The sequence below is a fragment of the Candoia aspera genome, chromosome 3 (genome assembly GCF_035149785.1).
Source record: "Candoia aspera isolate rCanAsp1 chromosome 3, rCanAsp1.hap2, whole genome shotgun sequence".
In the NCBI taxonomy this organism is placed as follows: Eukaryota; Metazoa; Chordata; class Lepidosauria; order Squamata; family Boidae; genus Candoia; species Candoia aspera.
The window spans coordinates 108,411,685-108,427,262 of record NC_086155.1 but is presented as its reverse complement, the minus strand read 5'-3'; positions in this window follow the sequence as shown (position 1 = coordinate 108,427,262).

Sequence of the window (15,578 nt, the reverse complement as noted above, 5' to 3'; positions counted from 1 at the left end):
TTTTTTCCATCCAGGCCCTTTATCAATATGCTACAGTGATATTAGCATTATTTTTCTTTAAAAGTGTTCTGCAATTACAAGACATCCGTTATTGTATCCTGGTAAGAAGAAAACTTGCTTTGTACTATTCCACTTCAATAGTATTCTGAAATATATATTTATCTTTAGTTGCAGGAACTCAACTTTTCCCCATTTCAGTATCCAGAAAATAATGGGAGATGTTGAACTGGACTATTGTTGTTTGTTTTTTAGTGTTAATCACTACCGCGACCTTGTAAGGGACAAAACTCTATTTTTAGGTCTTCTCCCTGAGCTGGTAGGAAAGAGTGAAAAGGAAGAGGGGAGGCCTGGCAGCCAGGCTCCAATGGAAAAAAGAAATATTCATAAGGACAAAAGGAATGTTCTGGAACATGCGTTTTCCCAGCTCTGAAGTGAGGGCAAAGGAAAGTAGAAAAGTGGTTTTCCAAGGGTGGACAAGAATCTGAGTTTTTCATTGTTTGCGCAAATTATCCACTGGTTTGATCTTGGCCTTGTGCAATTGGCAGAGCTGCATGTAACAGCAGAAATGTAGTAAAATCGTTGTGTTGTAGGACTCAATCTAATTTCACCCATAATAATATCGTTCCTCTTTTATATAAGTTTATAAGATACCTAATTGGCTATAATATTTGACTTCTTCATCGCTCTAATCGTTTCAGTGATGTTGATAGTATTCAGGCAAATATCTTAAAGCAGACCCTCTCAGAAGCTTACAGAACCCAACTCAGCAAGTGCTTCTGTTGCATAATGAAGAAACTCTCAGCAAAGCTTTAATAGGAAAACTGACACTGAGTAGAAGAAAGTCTCATTTACTGCAGGAATGTGGGAAAGCACATTTGTGCACCTCCTTGATATTATCCCTTATTATTGGGAGTCCATCACCGATACACCAATGGGGGGGGAGGGCAATCCTATAAAGTAAATCCCAAAATGAGAGTATAAAGCACCAGAATGCTTCAGTGCTGTGTACTTTTTAATTATCAGCCATCTGACAATATAATTCAGTCCTAAACTTTTGTTGAGTCTGTGTAATTTCATTTACAGCAATCCCTTCAACCAGATGTTTCAACTAAATTATGAGGTAGCAAATTTTCTTCTATATATAGTTTTGCATAATTCTTCCTTAGAGCAAAGTCTGCTATAATACAAAAGCATTTCCTAAATGAATTGCAATACCCAAACTTCAGAGATTTAATATCCTATCTCTTAAATAGACAGTTAAACAGAATGTTTTTCTCATTCCAACTTTCAGTTATTAGTAATACTCTTATAATTCCACTGTAATCATTCTATATAATCTACTATAAATTTATTTTGTGTTGGTATTTACACAATTGTTTCAGAACACTTCTTAAGATGGTGAAGCAAACAGGACCCAAAATACATCAAAACACAAATACACATTTTCAGTAGGAAATTTCCATTTTGTCTTAACTTACATTTCGCACGGGAAAATCTTACCTAATAACTGACGGAAATTCAGTGTTCCTTATCTCTTATAGTCCAAAACTTTTAAGTTTTTTCTTGCTGGTTTCAATTGAATGTTATTCAACTTTAAAGGCTTATGTAACTCTAATGTTAACTATTTTCACCTTGTATAACAATCTCAATGTTTGGTCCGTTTATGCAATTACAATAAATGGTACAATTATCATCTCATCACCACAGAAAATAAAGAATTTTTTTTCAGGATATGTTCACTATATATAAATGAAAGCCCCAGTAGATTTCTCTAGGTAACAGAGAAATTATGTGCATCAGAATTGGTGACTGAAGCATACAACCATCACTATGGCATGGTTCCTAAGTAATTTACACTTCCCACCTTATATTTATACGGCAGACAGCAAAGCCATATAGAATCCATATAGGGAATTGAGATCCAAGTCTGAGGCTCAGCTCCTGAAACTTCATGGACAGAGTGAGTTGCATAGATACCTGAATTCTAGAATATTCCTTGTCCTTAGTGCATTTGAGCACTTCCAAGTCAAGAGTGCCTCTCAGGATATTCTGCCCCTCGCCAAAATATTTAGTTTGAGAAGGACGGTATCTGTTGACACTCTTATCAACAGACTCTTGAGAATGCATACTTGGGATAGGAGAGGAGGCCAGAATGCAGGAACAGAATTCCAGAATATTTTTTAGTTAAGATATTGGAACATAGTGGAAATCAAATGAATCTGATATAGTTCAGTCTATTAGATGAGAAGTTTTAAGTGCTTCTTTCATTGGTTTGGCATTGTTTCGTAAAACCCTTTCTTATCCACACCTTCTGCTAAATATTAAAGTATCTGTGGCAATGATGGTTGGTCTTAACTTTGGCATATGTTATTTCCTCCTCTTTAGGACCTTACAATTAACTAAAATGCCATTTTTCTCAGGGACACTCTGCTGGTTAGAAGCAGTTTTTGGAAGCAGAAGACTGTCCTAGTTTCAGGTGGCACCATGAAGAGGTGAAAGTGTAAAAGATACATTGAGGCCAGATACTCGTATTTAAATATTTTGACAACTTGGAGTTAGGTAAGAGATGGGAGACAACTCTGCTTCCTTGTGTTCAGTTTCTTTCTTTCTAACCCCTCCACCCTCTGGCCTACAAATTAACTCTATGTGCACATACACATTAGTATACAATTATTTGGTATAGCACTAGGAAGGAGTCCTCAAGCTTCATCCTACATACAGTACTGTAAGGTAATTCACTGACTGCTACTTGGGCAATCACAGTAATAGAATTTGGCTGAGGGAGGCAGGATTGGCTCACAGCTCAGCAGTGTGGGGCACAACTTGTACTCCACTGGAACTCCATGATTTGTCACAAGGATTGCTTGTTTTTTCTTTGATCCCCTTCCACGATATTAATGCCTACCAGGCATATTAGAATTAAGCAGCTGTTCTTCTTAGCATGCAGAGGGGAGGGAGGTAAATCCTAATGATATACTTTTAGCATAGAATCTAACAGAAGCTGGAACAAGAATAAATCCACATATTAGAGTATGCAAAAAAAGGCAACTTTTTATTTCAATTGTTTTGCAGTACAGGAACCAATATTAATCTTAGGGATCAAATGTATCACTGCTTATTTGCTGATATAATCAGGATACCTTCCAGCAAAACAAGAATCAGTCCATCAAGTGTATGGGAAAACAAGCAGGTAAGATGATCCCACTTTCTGATAAGGAACATATTCCAATTCTTGCTGCTGCAAGCATACATCACACCTCTAAGAAATATTAATCCTCTTTGGCTGTCAGTTTTGCAGGATATACAAATGTCTTTCAGTGGCTCTTCCTACTCTTTTTTATTTTAAAAAATCAGCTGTTCAAGGCTGTACTCTAATGCTGGACAGTCTTCTGACTGAGTTCATACAACATACTTAATTTGATTATTGAAATAACTTTCTGGATTCATACAATACACTGAAACATAAGCTAACCAGTCAGGTTGGATTTGAATGTACAAGGCCACTCTCAGCCCACAAAAAAAGATAAAACTAAGGGCTCATCTTCACATCCCCCAACCACAGCAGAATCATGACCCCACCATGTCCTTATGACAAAGCCCACATCTGAAGAAGCTTAAACTTATTTTCAGCTATCCCAGTTTTAGTGTTTTTCCTCATCTCCCAACTAATTTTTCCTGTGGACATCATCTAGGAGACGTCATCAACAATTTGGCTGAAAAAATGGGGACTTCCGGTGGGGACATAGTAGACTGAGCAGCTATGCCTGCAGGCTTAGCAGGCAGAACTGACAACGCAGCCTTTTTTTCAGGCTCAGGCAGGTTTTTCCTGAAGCCCAGGAGTGTTTTTCCAGGAAAGGAAAACACTTGGAATCACCCCATCTGTCCTCCGGATGGCTGCTTTCAGCCAGACAATAGCAAACAGCATTTGCGTTCGACTGGTAAGAGTAACCGGGAGGCTGGGATGTCACCATTTTCTAAGCCAAGCTGTAGCCTTAAAGGGACATTAAGACTGACCACCCAATTTCTAAACCACCCAATTTATATATTTTTTAAGTATATGTACCCTAAGAGAGGCTTTCTACAGCAAGGAGAAGTGGGCTGTCTTGGTGCTGATCGTTATTTTGGGAATTTTTTTTAAAATTCTTTTAAAGTTTTGGCTCATTTTCCATCCAAATATTAAGGAGGATTGAGAGTACATAATTGTCTCCCTATTATTTTTGGACTAAATTTGAAAAAAACGAGCATTTTCCTACACGTTGAATCGGCTGATTTAAACCTTCACCTTTCTATTTCTACTTTCCCTGGGGAATTGTCTGCTTATCTTACTTTCACTGTGTACAAACATTCTTTCATATCTTCAACTTTTGCTGGTTAAGCTCCTAGGGGGTGCCATAATTTATTGGTTGAGACATGGAGGATCTTAAACAGTCTCACTCTTTCACCAAGATTTCAGATTCTTTCTGATGCCTGCCAAGCTTTTATGCAAGGCATTCAGGACATTGTGGAAAATATGAGCCCTAAAATGTGTCATCTGGTTGGGGATGTTGTGGATCAAACTGAGGAATTTAACAGCAACAGAAATGTCTCTTCAACTTCTGTTGAAATGCCAGATGAAGATTGGATAGGTGAGTTGAAGAAATTAGAGAGATCAAGTTACAAGCCATAACTGAAATTGGTTTTCTGTTGGAACGCCATGGAAAAGAAGGGGTTATTATGTATAGGAGGTTTCCTGAAGAGAAGTCAAAGTTTTGAGGGGGGCAGTTGGGCTGTTTGATTTCTATAAAAAAGCTCTGTGCATATTGTGGGGATATATAAATGCTTTGGTTTATTCTGAAGTGGGATAAGGGTTTAAAAATATTTATCTGGATTGCTTTGAGGGTTTGGCTGATTTGATTTATCTTTAATGATTTGGATTAAGATTATTAAAGTATAAAAATATTGCTTGATTTTGGATTTAACATGATTAAGATTATTAAAATTGTTGTATTATCAAGTATAATGGTAGACAATTTATATGTTTTTAGTTTGATCTTTATTATACTAGACAGGAATGTATAGAATAGTAGTAGGAAGGAAATAATTAAATAAATGTTATTTTTGAGGGGAAAGTTGATTAGGAGGGGTGTATTTCTTCTTTTTCTTTTAATATAAGGGGATGGAGCAGCTGTATTTAGTTATTTTTGTAATGTGCCAATGGAATGATTTATAGAAATAATGTGATTTTTGGTTTAATATAGAGTAAGGGATTGATTATGGAAAATTGTTGTATATCCTTGCTGTTAAAAGTCAGAAGTCACCTCTTTCTGTAATTCTACAAACAAATTTCTCTTGTGTTTCTACACTTTTTTTCATTTTCATTTATTTATTTATTTGTCAAATTTTATCACCACCCATCTCCCCCCTAAGGAGGGACTCTGGGCAGTTTAGAATAGAAATAAAGTTTAAAATTCAATACAAAGTATAAATAATACAATAAATATAAATAGAAGATAAAAATATAAAATGCAATAAAATCCAGATGGCAGAAGATTGTACACTAGTCCATGAATATAAAGGGGCCATTCTAGGGCACCAGCCATCCCCAAGAATGACTATTCCTCTTCCTGCTCCAGGCATGCTGGCAAAACCAGGTCTTCAGTTTTTGTAAGGATTGAGTCTGACTCTGAACAAAGGGAAATTGAAACCTATGCTGAGCCAGGAGGGGAAAACAAAACTTACCTGGAAGGAATTGGGGAAACAGAAACCAGGAGTGACTCAGCAGAGCGGGAAAATCCAGAGAAGCTGATTGGGCAGAAACCGAAGGGAGGTTCAAATCCTCAAATCAGTGCTCATGAGAAAAATGCTGAGAAGCGAGCCAAGCAAAAGCAGCCCGATTGGCTACAGAGGAGAAATGGTATGAAAAGGATCGGATAAAAAAGCACCAGTGCAAGGAGCAAACTGCTGGAGACAACCAATCCATTGAGCTAACTGCTCCTCCAGGAGAGTCCTTCCTGGAACCCAGAGCCTTGCCTGTAGCTGACATGGAACCAGTGCCAGCTCCTTCCACCACTGTGGACTTACCTCCTTTGCACTCCATTCTAGCTGAGTCCTGTCTTGCCTCCTTGTCCTGTCACTCCAGCCGAGTCCAGCCTTGCCTCCAGAACCAAGCCTTGCCTTGCCAGTCCAGCCAAGTCCTGTCTTAACTCCACAGTCAAGTCTTGTCCTATCACTCCAGCTAAGCCCAGCCTTGCCTCCAGATCCAAGCCTTGTCCTGCCACTCCAGCCAGTTCTTGCCTTGTCTCCAGCGCCAAGCCGTGCCTTGCTGCCCCAGCTGAATCCTGCCTTGCCTCTGCAGTTGAACCTAGTCTTGCTGCTCCAGCAGAACCCTGCCTTGCCTCTGCAGCCAAGCCTTGCCCTGCCTCCATGCCACACCCTGCAGTCAAACCTCACGCTTCATTCTTGCCATGCGCTCTAGCTACATCCGGTCTTGCTGCTTCGTTGCAAGGGTTAGCCAAGTTCTGCCTTGCTGTGTTGCCAAGAACTCCCTCTACTCCTGATCTTGCAGCTTTGCCTCATCTTCCTTCACTGCCTGGGTGGACGTGATTGAACTGTATTGCCTAACTAAGAGACTCTTATCTGTTGTAAATAGTTAATTGTAAATAAAGAATTTCCTTTTATAAGCTGCCTGGCCATCTCATAGTCCAAACAGGACAGTTTTTACGGAAGTCCAGGAGAGAGGGGGCTTGTCTCACCTCTGGGGGAAGAATGTTCCAGAGGGCAGGAGCTGCTTCAGAGAAGGCTCGCTTCCTGGACCCCGCCAGATGGAATTCTCTTACAGACGGGGTCTACAACATGCCCTCTCTGCATGACCGGGTGGGGCGGGTCAATGTAATGGGGGTGAGGCGGTCCCTTAGACCCATGCCATGTAGGGCTTTAAAGATAATAGCCAACACCTTGAATTGGACCCAGAAGCAAACTGGAACCCAATGCAGCTCATGCAGCAAAGGTATTACATGTGCTGATCTTGGAGCACCTAGAATGCCCAGAGTCACTCGCTGAGATGGGTGGCCATAGAAATCAAATAAATAAATAAATAAATAAATAAATTACCCGTGTGGCCACATTCTGGACCAGCTGTAGCTTCTGGATACTCTTCAAAGGTAGCCCCATGTAGAGCGCATTACAATAGTCTATATGGGAGATGACCAGGGCATGAGTGACCATTCAAAGGGCCTCTCAATCCAGGAAGAGGCATAACTGGCACAAAACATAAATTTGAGCAAAGGCCCTCCTGGGCACGGCTGCCACCTGCTGTTTGAGCAGGAGTCGTGAGTCCAGAAGGACCCCCAGATTCCACACCAGGTCTGTCTGGGGCAGTGTGACCCCATCCAGAACCAAAGATGGTAAATTACCAGATACCAAGGAGCCATTAATACACAGGCACTCTGTCTTACCAGGGTTCAGCTGAAGCCTATTGCTCCCCATCCAGGCCTCTACAACCTCCAGGCACCTAGAGAGGGTAGTCATGGCATCACTTACTTCCCCCAGGATGGAGATGTATAATTGGGTATCATCAGCATATTGATGATACCTCATCCTGTGGTGACAGATGATCTTACCCAGCGGTTTCATGTAGATGTTAAAGAGGAGCAGAGAGAGTACCAAACCCTGTGGCACCCCACAGAGGAGGGGCCGCAGGCCGGATCTCTTGCTCCCTATCAACACCGATTGGGACCAGCCCTGGAGGAAGGAGGTGAACCAGCACAAAACCGCACCACCCACCCCCAACTCCCCAAGTCGACCCAAAAGGATACCATGGTCGATGGTATCAAACACCACTGAGAGGTCAAGAAAAGCCAGGATGGATGCACTGTCCTCATCCTGCTCCTGCCAAAGGTCATCCATAAGTGCGACCAATGCCGTTTCCATCCCATAACTGGGCCTGAAACCTGACTGAAAGGGGTCTAGATAATCCGTTTCATCCAGAATCCTCTGGAGCTGCACTTTCTCAACCACCTTCTCCAAAAAGGGGAGGTGGGAGACTGGACGAAAGTTGTCAAGCACAGTAGGGTCCAGCAATGGTTTCTTGAGGAGAGGGTGCACCACCACTTCCTTCAAGACAGTCGGAAACACCCCCTCTCTCAAGGATGTACTTACCTTATTTATAAAAGTTTTTTTCTTTTTTCTTTGTAGTTTTTTTTTCTGTAGCTTTTATCTTTCTTTGAAACTTAATACAATTCTTATTTAAAAAATTGGCTGAAAAATGGTCAGGGGCTGAGATCTACCCAGCTCTTCTTGGCCAGTTTAGGCTGGTACAGACATGCCTCCTCCCTTCTGGTCACTGATCACTGCCATTCGCGGCCATTTTGGCTTGGGTTGCAGGCGAGCCTGACACTTTCGGCTTTCGAATCTGTCCTTATAATACCTGACTGGTGGTTTTCAAAGAGCTTGTCAAATGTTACATGAGTTTCTTTATGCAAGGGTTTAGTGCTCTTTTAAAAGACTGTTAGACCCATTTTTTAAACAAAGGTATTATGCTCCTCTGAAGGAGCACCAGATCCAGGTTTAAAAAACAGGTTCAACTCTCTCTCGGTTTCCTAGAAGCCCAATTTAAATAGGGAAAAGAGAACGGGGTTCTGCCAGCTGTGTGTTGCTGGTTCTATTACCAATGGATGCATTACACATCTTCCAGTGCTTCTGCCAACATGGTCATACTTTTTATTGTTCTATTACTTTGCTGAGGACTGACATTTTACATTCTCCTATGCCATTTTCCTACTGCTCTGGCTATCAACAGGTGCTGCCAGTCATAGCCACGCATTGCTAATAGTGCCACTCCCTTACAGCATTAATCAAGGACAGAGTTTACTTGTTATCTTTGCCAAAATTCTCTGGGCTATAGGCAACATGTTTTTCTCTCTAATACCACTCTGATGAGTCAGAACCTACTTACTGATTACAGGGCTCCGACCCAGATGTCTTGAAACTGAAAGATATCACTGTTCAGAATATCATTATGTATGGCTGAAATAAGACACACGTGTCTATTAGAGACAGTGTAGAAATACTTTTATCTTTAATGTTACTCAAGGGAAATTCAGCACGTGGATCCTTCATGGTGAGGAAATATTATAAATAAACTGCACATTTTTGAAGTGTTCCCTGACTACTTTCTAGGATCTGGTTTAGACAAAACCAAGGAAGAGTTTGGTCTATTAGAGAACACTTACTTACCTCAAATATCACTCTGCCTTCTCCAGAGCCCAATTTAATTTACTTTACTTTAATTTTAATTTCACCCAGGAACTTCCATGGCAAAGAGTAGACTAGAACCTCAGTCTCCCCAGTGCCCCTCAAAAGGCTTATCCACCCTGCCTGAGTGCCCCACTGCCAGATGGGCAGGCAACAATTTCAGGACGGCACAAATGTCCCCCTCTATTAATCCCCCACTCACCTTCCAAGCAACCTCTGGGTGCATTTCTCTGTGACACTTCTGAAATACATTTTCCCCTCTTACATGACCTGGGATGCTGCTGCCATTTGAGCTAGAGTGATTCATCAAGGTGCAGGCTAACCTCAGCAGTTCATTGGCTAGTTTGTAGACGAAGGACCACCACTGCAACTGAGCCAAAGCCTACTATTAGCTCTAGTACCTTTTAGACTAGGGTTTCTCAATCTCAGCAGCTTTAAGATGTGTGATCTTCAACTCCCAGGATTCCCCAGCCAGCACAGCAGTGAAATGGTGGAACTGTACTTATTATTTTAAAAAAGAAAATAAAGCAAAGGGAGAAGTAGGAAGCTGGGAAAGAAAAGTTTCAAACCTGCAACATTTGACTTATGAGGCTGGAATTATGCTCACTGTAGTATCACAAAAAAAATCATGCAAGAAGGTATTTAGCTCATCTTGCCTTTCATGTCAAATTTCTCAGTCCATGTGTCTGTAAGAAATTATCTCTGGAGTGGGGCTGGACAAATGGGGCCTCTGGAAAAACATGCTGTTCTTTTACGGTTCCATGGTGGTTTGTTCCTCTTGGACAATCCCTGTTCTCTCTGGTTGCAAAGGAAAAATATTTGGCAGGCAAAAGGGATGATTAATGAATCACTGGATGGTACACAAGAAGAAGGAGGCCAGAACAGCTGCCAAAGAGGTGTGGAAGGAGGAAAGAATGTTGTTGAGTGCTGAAAACTCTTCGAGAGGCCTAACAGCGGGGGAAGGAAGAACATGGGCTCAGTCAAAAAAGAGCAAGTGTCAATTCCTAAGTCCCATGGAAAGAAGAGAGGTCTATCAGTCAGGATTGCTCTCATCTGACTGCCTATGATTCACTTGCAGAAATTGGGCCTGTGCTCTAGAGCGGTATCTCTCAACCTCAGCAACTTTAAGATGTGTGGACTTCAACTCCCAGAATTTCCCAGCCCGTGGGAATAAGATAAAAACTCATTTAACTGTGCCAATGTTAGCCTTTTTCCTCCTTATGCTAATGGCATCCAGCAACAAACGTAAGGTATGTAAAGTCTGCCCGTTAGGTTGAGGGCCAAGTGCAGAGACCAGCAGCAGTGGGGATCAGAAAGCCACCAGTGAGCTGATTCAGGTGATGCAGCAGGCCCCCTCCCCACAGGGTCAGCCTTGGCTGCCGCCACTCTGCTGTGCTCTCCCTAAAGGGCTGGACACAGCAAATGCTGTGCTAGTGGTCTTTCTGACTGGTGCAAGAGCAGCTGAGCTGCATTTTTTAGTACAGGAATTCCCTTTGAGTTCCTTTAGCAACCCCACTTCTAGGAGCAGGGGCCACTTCTAGCCAGTACATCCAAAGGAGATGAGTCAGTGGTAGTTTGTTACCTACCACTGCCTGCCTCCTTTCCTATGGGGCTTCTGGTCAAAGATCTTGGTCAGTAGGAGCCAAAAAGGGTAGGGACTGGCTTCTCCCAGGGTGTGCTGGCCAGGAACTTTGGACACCCTGGAGCTTCCTCAGGCTGGAGATCTTCCAGGCTTGAAGGCTTTGAGAACACTGAGGGGCTTCAGGCCTTTTCCAAACAAGTTTTCCCTGGTAGCACTAGCTGAAGTAGTCCTAGGCTGGGCAACTCCTGAAAGGACTGCCAAATCACTTGCAGCTGAAGGGCTCTAATCTGAAGCCCCTTTGGCACATGCGGAAGATTTCCCAGGCTAGTTAGCTTTGCAAATACCACAGGCAATCCCAGAGCTATCCTGGAACCATTTTAGCCAGGATGCACTGGACAGGAGCATTACTCTACTAATCCAGTACCAGCTGTCCAGGAATGTTGGCCAACAAGTTCCTGAGAAAAGCAGGTGGGTGGCAGTGTAATGGTATCTGGGAATGACCTTAGGAAACTGATGAGAGAGCCACAGACAGAACAACCACCATGTAAAAGAGTCTCAGCCCACAGAAGTGGGGATGGTGTGGGAAACGTTTCAGAAGGGACCCTCCCTAGTTTTCCAGAATGTAAAAGGAGAGGAGGGGAGAAACACTTTGTCTTGCAAGATTCTGTTAATGTAACCTCACAATAAAGACAGAGCTAGTACTCCTGGTTGTGCTTCTCATCTGGACTACCTCACAGGGCTAACAGGCAGGTATGATGGTGCAGCTAGCTCACTTGCCCCAGCATGACCCAAATCACTTTGTCAAAGTGAATTTTAGCAGCTTTCAAATATGTTCCATTGCAAGTTGTTCAGGCTAAAATGGTTCTCATATTCAGATGTGAAAATACCTGGGCTATAATAATGATGGAGTTAACTAAGGCCTGATCCAAACGGGAGATCTGATCATGGACCCCATGAAGCAACTGTTGCAGAGTGCTGGAAAGCATTTGGCCCAGAGAGATCAGAAAAATCACACACCAGGCATTTCTATAAAAATAGATTTATTTACAGAAAGCACAAAAACACATTTACAGGCTTGTGCATTCACACATGCTCAGAGCTGAGAGCAGGAAGAAGAGTTGCTTACTTGGCTGCAAGGCTAAAAACTAAAACAAAAGTCCTGCAAGCTGCCTTCCCCTCAGGCAAGGCAACTATTAACACCTACTGAGGACAATTAAATTCGACCTCTTCACCCAGCTGATGCTTAAGGAAGTACTTAATTACCATGGTAGCCAAGAGCAGGAAAAAAATGCCAACAGCAACATCTGATTTAGTCTTAGAATCTGCTGCCTCACAGAACAAGCTGTGGCAAATGTTCTGTCAGTAAAACAAGAAGATTAAATGCATCTGTTTTGAACTTCCTGTTTTGCTAGCTTTCCACTAATAGGACCCCTTTAATCATAAGATTCCCAAGAGGCTGATTGATTCACATCACATTTTTCATACGGTCCCATGAAGCCTTTTTAGTCCTGCAGTAAAAAGCAGGAATGGGCTGCAAGCAGATCTTCTCTTTCAATCAAATCAAAAACCTCATACACAGTGTGTGTGCCTTCCAGTCAACATTGACTCCTGGCAACTGCCTGGACTAGTCCCTGCAGTTTCCTTGGCAAGGATTTTTGGAAGTGGCTTGCCATTGCCTCCTTCCTAGGGCTGAGAGAGAGTGACTGGCCCAAGGTCTCCTAGCCAGTTTTGTGCCTAAGGCGGGGCTAGAACTCCTGGTCTCCCAGTTTCTAGCCTGGTGCCTTAACCACTAGACCAAACTTGCTCATGCGCATGATTTTTAACCATAATGTGGCTGGTTTGTACATAGGTGTGATATGCAAACAAGGCCATTATAGCCTGTTAAAAAAATAATAAATCCTGGTGTATGCTTTTTTCCTTCCTTTGCAGAAAGGAAAGCATCTTCAGTAGAATGAGAGTGGTAATGTTGATAATAAAAATAGCCCTCAGAGAAAGAATTAATCCCTATATCTTCCACCATTGCTGCTGTAATCAGTTTTATAGGATTCATTTAGGCAGCATTTCCATTATCAAAACCAAACTTGCAAACCATGTGTCCTTTATTCCAAGCTATTTAGATCATGATTTAAAATGTAATGGAATACTTTTCCACCTTTCAACTGATTTCTTTCCCTTAGTGCAATGTTTCTTAAACTTTTTGGTCCCAGGACCCCTTCTGACTTAAAAATTATGGAGGACCCAAAATAGCTTTTGTTTGCATCGGTTATATTTATTGACATTTACCATATTAAAAGTTAAATTGATGCATTTGTAGAATATTTAATTATTGAATTGTGTAAAAATAGCAATATTAGACCCATTAGATATTAACATAAATATTTTTCATGAAAAAACCATATTTTTAAATTAAAAAAATAAAAAATAATAATGAGAAGAGTGACATTGTTTTAAATATTTGCCAAGATCTTCAATATCGGGGAAATCATTTTAATTTTGCAGACTCCTGAATGCCTCTTGGGGGACCCCCAAGGGTCCTCAGACCACACTTTAAGAATCATTGCCTTAGTGACTAGATTTAGATTTGGTGGAAGGAGAGGGAGAAATCACCAGCTGTTCATCAGGTTATATCAAAGGCCAATCTAGTTAATTTTTTCCTGATTGCCACACAGTCTAATAGTAAGCAGATGTGCTGTGATTTCTTCCTCCTGAGCAAAGCATCAAGTAAAAGTTCCAAATCAATCCAGAAAAAAGGAAGTACTACACCCAACTTAATTTCTCTACATCTATGGCCATTTCTACACGGGATCTCTGCATGGCTCCAATAACAACCCTTCACTTTCACACTTTCACCCTGTTGCCTGTTTAACAGCTCAGCAGATTTGTTTCTGGGTCAGCTGTGCAACGTCTAAAATCGCGCACATGTACAAAAAACTACTTTTCCCATTTGCAGGGAAAGCTTAGCAGGGATTGTGGGTGGTCTGTTTTCCCATTGCTGGGAATCCTTGCTGCACCCAATGGATTCTAGCACCCGTCATTCTCTCTCTCCATGCTGCCAGAGAACATCTGCTTCCCAATGACAGTCTATAAGCATTCTAAGAGATTCCTCTTTCTCCTCATTCCATTTATAAGCTGCACATACAGTAAATAATGTCAGAGATATTGAGAAAAGCTGCCAACTTTCTATCCTTTCTTCCTCATGGCTCACAAGGTTGTTAAATACAGGAAGAAAAGGTAGCTGGGTGGCATCACAGTTCTCTTTAATATTAGTTACTCAGTTTTCTGGCAAAGAGGCAGGCAAATCTGTTTGAAAACAGGAATGTACAAAGCTGTACTAAAAATAAGGATGAGGAAGCCATTTCTTTTATTTCCTTTCTGTGTGCAGCAGGAGAGACAAGACTTCTATCACTTCAGGAATTATGGTAGCTAAGAGGGCAGAGTATTGACTGCCTTTCTGGCACTCTCAATTTTTTTTAGCTGGAAGGGGCACCATGGTGGTCTCTGCATGATCCCATGTTTCAAATCTACAAAAGTGAAAATGTTCAGAGCAACCTTGAATGGTTTGTAGGAAATAGAGATGGAAATGATGATATTGCTATGAAGCTGTGCTACAAAACTTAACATTTTTGCCGTAAGGCGCTGAGTTTTTTCAAAAGCAAACAGACAAGTGAATAAAAAATAAGCCTGGTTAGCTTAATTCAGTCCTCAGGAGGAAAGGCTTGTTGAGCTTCCAGTACAATTCTTCCCAGTCACATTAAGACCACATTAGGCAACTTGTCCCACTCCCATCCTTAAAATCAATCCCCGCCACCAAAAAAAACCCAGGCTGGTTTGGGACCAGTTTTTAACATGTTTTGCATGTGTGTTTGCACCTTCAAGTCATTGTTGACTCCTGGTAACTGCCTGGAGAAGTCCTGCAGTTTTCTTGGCAAGGTTTTTCAGAAGTGGTTTGCCCTGGCCTCCTTCCTAGGGCTGAGAGAGAGTGACTGGCTCAAGGTCACCCAGCTGGCTTCGTGCCTAAGGCAGGACTAGAACTCATGGTCTAATTTTAAAATTTAATTTTAAAAGTGGGGTTGAGTATGACAGACCTTCCAGAAGCAAACCATTCTCCTTCCACCTTTAAATCACGTAACTCCATCCTTTGAGTTGAAATCAGCCACCCAAGCTCAAGGAGCTGGGGCTGTAAATGGGATGCTGGCGGGTTGGAGCTGCCCACTTCTGCACTACTGAAGAACATCAAATCCTTCATCAATGGATAAAACCCTCCATATGTTTTATAGGAGAAGATGGGGTTTGGGCAGGGGCTGTTCCTCTCCTATCTGCGTGGAAATCTGCATTTGCCACAGTTTCTTTTGTCACAAAAGAGGAGTTAATGAATATGCATTGGTAAAGATAAAAGATCTAGTTACAGGAAGCCTATTAAATGGGAAAGTTGCCTTGATGAGCCAGTTTGCTCCCAATTACTGCTTAGCTGGCTGAACCTGGAATAAGTCAGCTGGAAAAAAATATTTAAGATGAGCCAAAAAACTGTCAGGGTACTGGTAAAAGATGCAGTAATAGAGAAGGGTATGAGTAAATATTACATTAGATTAATTTCCTGCACAGTAAATAATGGTGGCTTTGCTTCTAGCTAGAATCTGTCTAACCGGAATGCCCAGTATAAAACTGATGTGGAGTTTTCTTCCGTAATACAGTAACTGTTCTTCTGGGTTGAAAAAGGCTGGGCCTTTTGGGAAAAGAAAACAGAGGATCAATTTTCTCACCCATC